We start from the raw sequence: 7,829 nt of genomic DNA, 5'->3' as shown, positions 1-7,829 counted from the left end.
AGAGAGAGAGAGAGAGAGAGAGAGAGAGAGAGAGAGAGAAGCAACCTTTGATAAAGAGGCCACATTTTCTGGACTTGTTTATTCACATAACAGAGCTAAATTGTTCTGTTTGTCACTGTGAATATGTTTAAAAGTAATCATTAAACATCAGTTGGCATATGAGGTGTTAGTGAATATTTTGCATGTTAGTCAGTCACTGTTTATGGTCCCAAAGATTCCTCTTTTCTTAGATAGTAATAAAAAATGAAGGATCATCTTTTAGAGGAAACTGTCAGTCTCATTCTCTTGCCATGCACAAGGAAACCAGAAACACTTGACTTAGAGTTTAGACCAACCTAGTCACTTTTTTCTGGGGCAGAAAAAAACATGTGTGATTTCTAATTAAGGGTTTCAAACTCAACCTGGACAGTGCATGTTTTGTCTAAAAGCGGTCCAGCTTTAATTGTTTCAGTCATATCTTCTGCATGCAGATATGTACTTGATTCATTTCTCAAAATTAGCGGATTAAAAGCCACAGAAGGAGGTTAAAGATCAGTGGTCTGGCCCAGACTTTGATCTTTGGTATCAGAATACTGCTCTCTCCAGGTCTGATAGTTTGTGAACATATGTCAAACAATTAGAATGTATTAAATTGACCCGTATGGAATTTCATTTTTGTAGGTAAAAATGGTCAGATATTGGCTATCCCATGTGATTAAACCTAATATTTTTTCTATCAAGCACTAACAAAAATAAGATACATATTCTTTTATCCATTTCTCCATTCTCTAAAGAAGAGGTGTGTTTAGTTTATATGCTAGTTTATTTTTCTTTCTGTAAAGCCAAATTCTCATCTTGTGGTCTTGATTCAGTCATTCAAAAAGTATTTTTTTAAAAGTTGGGAAAACAACTCTAAACAGGATATATCCCATACTTGCTCACATGTTTCTTACAGTCCAGATTTAGAGAAGTAAACATGAAATTCTGGTACAGTAATATGTGTTAAGAGAAGTTCAGTGTTCTGTGAGGGTACTTGGTGAGGGGGGAGCATCTCATTTGAAACTGGGAATTTAGGAAGTCTTCCTGGAAGAAGGGACTTGAAAGCAGAGGGATAATTAAGATCTAGCCAGGCAAAGGGGAAGAACAGAGTGATGGAGGGAGGTGAATAACATGTGCAAAGCTGAAAGGGAACCTGACTATTTTTCGTGAACTGTAAAGAGTTCAGCTTGACTGGAGTACATCATGTGAGGAGCACATGTGAGTTTTGAGAAGTATGGAGAGACCATAATCATAAAGATCATTTATGCCAGGTTAAGATATTTGGAGGTTATCTTATAGGCAATGACCAGTGATTGCAAGGTCTTAAAGGGAACAAGGTATAGTGTGGTCAGATTTGAAATTTTAGTAAAACCACTTTGGAGAATATTGTCATAACAGTGGAAATAGAGAAATAATAACTTGAAAAGGCAATGGCAATAGTAAAAGAGAGTAGCTTAGAGAACTTTATGAAGAGGCAAAATCAGTAGGCCTGGTGATTAACTGTGAGAGAAGGAATACACACAGTTAAAGAGGGTTCCCAAGTATCTGACTTTGAACAACTGGTTGGTGGTATTTAGAGAAGCCAAGAACTCAAGAGGAGGAGCAGATTTGGAATGGAAGATTATGAGCTCACTTTTGGACCCGACGAGTTTGAGCTGGTTGTGGAAAATCCAAGCCGAGATGTTCAACAATAATTAGATATACAGAAAAAACATTTGGCAATGGAACTATAAATTTAGAAGCTAACAGCTGATAGATGCAATAGCAGGCATGGAGTAGATAGATTCATACACTGAGAGTATGTGGAGTGAGAAAAGGTCTGAGCGTAATACTTTTGGAACAGAAAATTTAAGCGACAGGTAGAGAAAGGGAACACCACAAAAGACAGAGAGCTAGAAGGAAAACCAGACGGGGGTGTCCTAATGGAAGCCAATGGAAGAAGGTTGAGAGGCTGAGAGTGCAAGACAGACTGAAAAAGTTCATTGTATTTAGCTATAAGGATGCCATTGGTGACCTCTGTGAGTAGTTTTTGTTAGAATGGTAGGGTGAGAAACAAACTGAAGTGGTTACAGAGTGAGTCAGAGCTGAGCAAATGGAGATTCTAGACAGATCTTTAAGATACTTGGCTTTGAAGGAGAAAAAGGAAGGTGACACTACAGGAGGTTATTTATTTACTTTTAAAAGATGGCCTGGTCTTGTTGGGAAGGAGTTGGTGGTGGGAGAAGAGTTTGAAGATTTGTGAGTGACAGGAGACATTGAAAAGCTGAGGTTCCTAAGAAGGCTGGAGGAAGTGGGATCCCGAATATAGAGGAAAGGTTAGCCTTAGATGGGAGGAGCTGGAGGTAAGAATTCTGAAGTTCTGAATTTTTTTTCTGAACCTTAGAGAGATAAGAACAATCCTTTAGGAAACAATATATTTTATAGTGAAAAAAACATTTAGCTGAAGTTCAGCAATTATTTTAGTGCGCTTCAGTTTCTTTCTCTTCTTTTGAAATCAATGATAGATCTAACGCTTTTATGAAAATGTAGCAAGTACAATGTCATTCTTTTAATAAATTTTAATCGATATGCTTATATATCTATCATTTATCTAATTTACATGTCTATGTATTTATACATGTACAGATAGATATCTAGGATGATGCTCATATTTTTGAAATGGTGATCACTTAATGAAAAAAATGGTTATTTTGGATGGCAGATTTGGGGGTGATTATTTTACTTTCTTTTTTATACTTTTTGTATTATATAAATTTCTGTAATAAACATTATTTTAAAAATTGACAAATGCTCATTTAAAAAAATTAAAAATTTATAAAAAAATCACAATAAAGAAAAAAGCTACCTATAATTTTACCACCCAGACATAGTTATTATTTTGTTAAGTATCCTTCCAGACTTTTTCTCAAATATACATACAGGGTCACACACATGCACACATATTATTTTTAAACAAATTAAGGTCATATTGTTCACACTTTTAAAAAATGTGTTCACTTAGTATATTGTGGACATCTTTTTATGCCAATAAATGTAGATCCACACCATTATTTTAAGTAAAATTTTATTGTATGTCTATTCCACAGTTCCCCAAACTAGAATTTCTGAGTTTAAATCTATACTGTTTTGGGAAGGGGGCGGAAACAAATTGTGTGCATTTGTGTGTGTGTGTGTGTGTGTGTGTGTGTGTGTGTGTGTGTGTGTAACCAGGCATGAAGCAGTGTACTGCAGACTTTTCCTCTGAAGAGAAAGAATGAGTGTGCATCTCCTGGGGTCTGAGAGTAATTCTTCAAATGTTCAGCTGCAAGTGTGAGTTGTCTTTGATTTTTATCTTCAAATTTCATGCTGATTGTTGCACTCTTTTAAAAAATATATAAACATAATGTCTTATGCCTCTAGATCTGTGAGTGAGCTTGACATTCGAGGAAAGTGTGTCAAGGATATCCTGTTGCTCATGTAACCCCCATTACACTGCCCTATTTGTTTGTTTGAAAAGGATATAAAAGTGATAAATTAACAAAAGTTAATGTTAATCAAGGAACAACTGTCAACCAAGCATGGGTCTAGGTTAGCATGGGGAATTACAAAGAAGTTGAGAACATAGTCCTTGCCTTTGAATGGCCTCCAATTTATTCGTTTCTCTTTAACAAGCACATCAAAGAATTACGCTTAACCTGATAACTGACTGGGCTAAGTTCTATGATGAATTTTCTTGGCAGGATGGAAAGTCCCTACTGGTATTGTCACACACTTCCAAGGCTTGCTAATGTGTTTGTTTTGGACTCTGAGGCATCGTCATTAGCATCCATAGCATTTTAGACTCTGGAAAGGGGATCAGGTACCTTTCTGGCAATAAGACAGTGTAAAGAAGATAGGAGTTTTTAGGCTTTCACATTTGAGACAAGTATAGTACAGGAAACATAAATGAAATAGACCCTAAGTTAACCAGTATATCTAATTCAGAAGACTTTTTGAAGCACATGATATTAAAAACTTAAAGTTAACGTGATGGAAGGAGAACTGACTGGATGGTGAACACACAATGCAATATATAGATGATGTATTATTATAGAAATGTGCACTTGAAACCTATGTAATTTTACCAACCAATGTCACCCCGACAAATTTAATAAAAATTTAAGAAAACAAAACAAAAAGTTAAAGAGAGTTAGGAAAATGTCAATAGTAAAGGCTCTTGCCAGGGATATAAAAGTCACCTTCAGAGTTCATTCTGTCTGTTGCTGTTTAGCTTCTGGATCTCCAACCCCTTCTCCTTCCAGTGACCCTGATTCTTAAGAGAATCCCAAGAACAATGTAGACATGTGTTTGCTGAATAAATGTATGCTCTGAATAATGAATCAAAGGCATTAAATTGTATTTAGCCTGCACCTTACTAAAAGAACTAAAGCTTTTTCCTTAGTTTTAAGAATGTTAATGCCAAGGACTAAGATAGAAATGTTTGTTTGTGAACCTTAAGCAAAATAAGAGACTTCCCCATCTTTTGAGCAGTGTCTCCCTGTACCTTGGTTGGGACCAAGTTTTTGCCACTGCATTCCTTGGGTCTGGCTGCAGAGGGTCTCTGGTAAGGAGGGTGCCCTGTTTCTTTCTTTCTTTCTTTTTTCTGTCCTCACTCCACGCTGGGATTCCTGACTTTTGCCTAGCTCCCTTGCTTTATGTGCTTCTTTTGGAAGCTCTAGACTTTGAACTCAAGTTCTCCATGGACAATTTGGATGTTTCTTCTGACACATGCACACCTTTATTCTTTAGTAAGAAGACACGTGTCCTCTTCCTCTGACCTAATGCCTTGTAAGATCATCAGCACGATTCCCTCACTCATGTTCCCACCAAGGCATGAGACTAGATACTCTTATTTTGAAATATCTTCGCCCAAGTTATCATCCAGGACTGAGTTGAAGAACTGGTAGGACAAAGGACAAGAATAGAGTTACATGGATATGCAATAAGTTGTGCTGCCTTTCACTTGTTTTATTTATTTAAGTGAACAGAATTGGATTAATCATAGTCCTTGGTTCATAAAATACTATTGTCATTGTTTCATGAATGGCTCTTTTATTATTTAAATTGTTTATTTATGCCTTTAAATATAGTATAATGGACAATGAATCCACTACCCACTCAAGAACTAATACATTACCAATAAAATATCTACCTGTATATTTCTTTTCTGTTTATTTTTTAATTTCTCCTTTCTGACTTAAATATAATCTAGTCAACAAAAAAATAAAAAAGTTCCTCCAGGCACCAAACTTCAGGGTGTAGCCGTTCACAAAGACAGCTTCATGAGTTACAGAATGAAACTGAAGACCTGGTGTGGAAATTCCACCAGGCAGAGGTGTGACTAAGAGTTGGAACAACTATTATTTTGACCCCACTTTATAGAGACACATCCGTATGGTATTGCAAGGATGCTGCCTGACACTGCACCAGCATCCATAAAGGACAAAGACAATAAAAACTGGAGTGTGTGTTTAGTCGTACAAATCAGTGAGTTATTTAAGGGTGAGAAATGCTTTTAACATTTACAAATTAGAACTATTTTCTCCTGTCATACAATTTGGAGGAGGTATGATTCACTTGAATCTTCCTTTATGTTTCCTGTTGACACTGTATTACATGCTGGTTGCTAGTCTTTGAACAGTTAACTCAGACAGACTTTCTTTTTTTTTTGGTTTAAGTTTCTGGCCATATCAGACAGGTTGGTAAAGGAGTTTAGTGATTTAGTTGTTTGTTTATCTGGACCAGCAGAAAAAAATTTTTTCCCTGGCTATAGTCTTATGTTCTTGCCTGAACGTGCCTGAATCTGGAAAAAAATTCTGTCTTATTCTACAAAGCACTTCTCCATATTGTCAGTCCTCCAGGACTAGTGACTTTCTAGTTTAGAAGATTTCACTCAGGCTACAGCTTTTCTTGAAGATAAAAATTACATGACAATTTCTGCAGAATTATAACTGAATTCTCTCCTTGTCAAAGTAGTTAATTATATATAATTTGGAAAGGAAATCAGAAGTGTTTTCCCTTTATGTTTTCAAGAAATATAGTTATTAATAATTAAGATTTACCCTTCAGATTTACATGTATAAAAGCATCTATTCAAAGTGAGGTTTAGTTGGCATTTTACCACCCTGGAAAAAGTGTCCTAGCTCAGATTAGGTCGTTAGCACCACCTAGTGTATCTTGAAGGCACAGATACACAAAGTCAAACTCCAGGACAAAGCATCCAAAAAATTCTTTAGACCTTTGGAGAAGTTATAGGTAGGACCATCTGGGACTAACTTCTTCTTTTTTTAAAAAATATTTTTTATTAAATTCGTTGAGGTGACATCGGTTAGTAAAATTGTACAAGTTTCGCTTTTCAACGAGGCGACAGAGCAGTCTCCCCGGCAGACACAGAGATGCAGATCTTCGTGAAGACCCTGACCAGCAAGACCATAACACTCGAGGTCGAGCCTAGTGACACTATTGAGAATGTCAAAGCTAAAATCCAAGACAAGGAGGGCATCCCACCTGACCAGCAGTGTCTGGTTTTTGTGGGCAAACAACTGGAGGATGTCCACACTCTCTCAGACTACAATAACTAGAAACAGTCCACTCTGCACTTGACACTACGTCTGTGGGGTGGTATCATCAAGACTTCCCTTCGTCAGCTTGTCCAGAAGTACAACTGCGACAAGATGATCTGCCGCAAGGGTTACGCTGGCCTGCATCCCTTGCTGTCAGCTGCTGCAAAAAGTGCGGCCACACCAACAACCTATGCCCCAGGAAGAAGGTCAAATAAGGCCTTTCCACCACCTCCTGGGCCCACAGGGTGACCTCCTGCCCAAACCCCTCAGCCCTGGGGCTTTAATAAAGTTTCCCTTTTGTTGACTGGAGAAGTTAAAAAAAAAGTGTACAATTCTATAATACATCATCTATATATTGCGTTGTATATTCTCCACCCAGGGTCAGTTCTTCCATCATATTTGACCCCTTTTACCCTCTTCGACCGTCCCCTTCCCCCTTACTCTCTGGTAACAACTAAATTATTGTCAGTGCCTATGAGTTTTTATTTGTTTGTGTTGTTTGTGAGACTAACTCCTTTGTGACCTATACTTTCAGTTTCAATATTTTTTATAAAGTAGAAAATACGAACCATAATACAATTTATTAAAGAAAAGAGTAAATGTGCACCAAGATTATGTGGAAGAATATGTGCAAGAAGATTGGAGAAGGAAATCAGCGTTTGTTGAATGCCTACTGCATTCTGTTACTGAATACCTGCTGTGTACCAGACTTTGTGCTTTCTTGTTTTCTTGACAGAAGGAGTGGAGGTAGGGTTTTCTCTCACCAAATCTTCTTTGGGGCGAATGAATGATATGATGGGCTAATGTTGTTATGTGGCTCTGTGACTCTGGGTCTTTGCCAGCACCTGCTGTCACTGTTGGGAGACAATTCTACCTCGGCCTCTTGCACATCTAGTTAGCAGAGGTACTGACGACCTTTTGTTCCAGACTGTTATCCAGGGTGTTTTACAGTGAACAGGCTTGGAACCTAGAGATGGTATCTCCATCCAGAAGTTTGCTTGTGTCAAGTGTAATAAAGTCTGCCCCTGGAGCAAAGGATGGGCAGGTTTGCTTGCAGGCATTATAAGATTTCGGTTTCCTAACCCTGGGATTGCTCAGCAGTGATGCAAACCCACAATGTGCACAGCACTCACCTGGGCATCCCCAGTTTGCCCCGTGGGACCAGAGAGGCAAGGGAAACCAATGCAAATATGCAGCTCATGCTGCTGGCTGTGGCTTGAGTACAAGTCC

At 37.8% G+C, this 7,829-nt stretch overlaps 1 pseudogene; it reads left to right on the top strand.

The window, feature by feature from the left end:
* Positions 1-6,431: 6,431 nt before the first annotated feature.
* LOC109388832 (ubiquitin-60S ribosomal protein L40-like) lies at positions 6,432-6,814 on the top strand (annotated as a pseudogene).
* Positions 6,815-7,829: the final 1,015 nt, after the last annotated feature.

This window comes from Hipposideros armiger, unplaced genomic scaffold (assembly GCF_001890085.2).
Source record: "Hipposideros armiger isolate ML-2016 unplaced genomic scaffold, ASM189008v1 scaffold_209, whole genome shotgun sequence".
In the NCBI taxonomy this organism is placed as follows: domain Eukaryota; kingdom Metazoa; phylum Chordata; class Mammalia; order Chiroptera; family Hipposideridae; genus Hipposideros; species Hipposideros armiger.
This window is presented reverse-complemented; position numbering and strand designations above follow the sequence as displayed.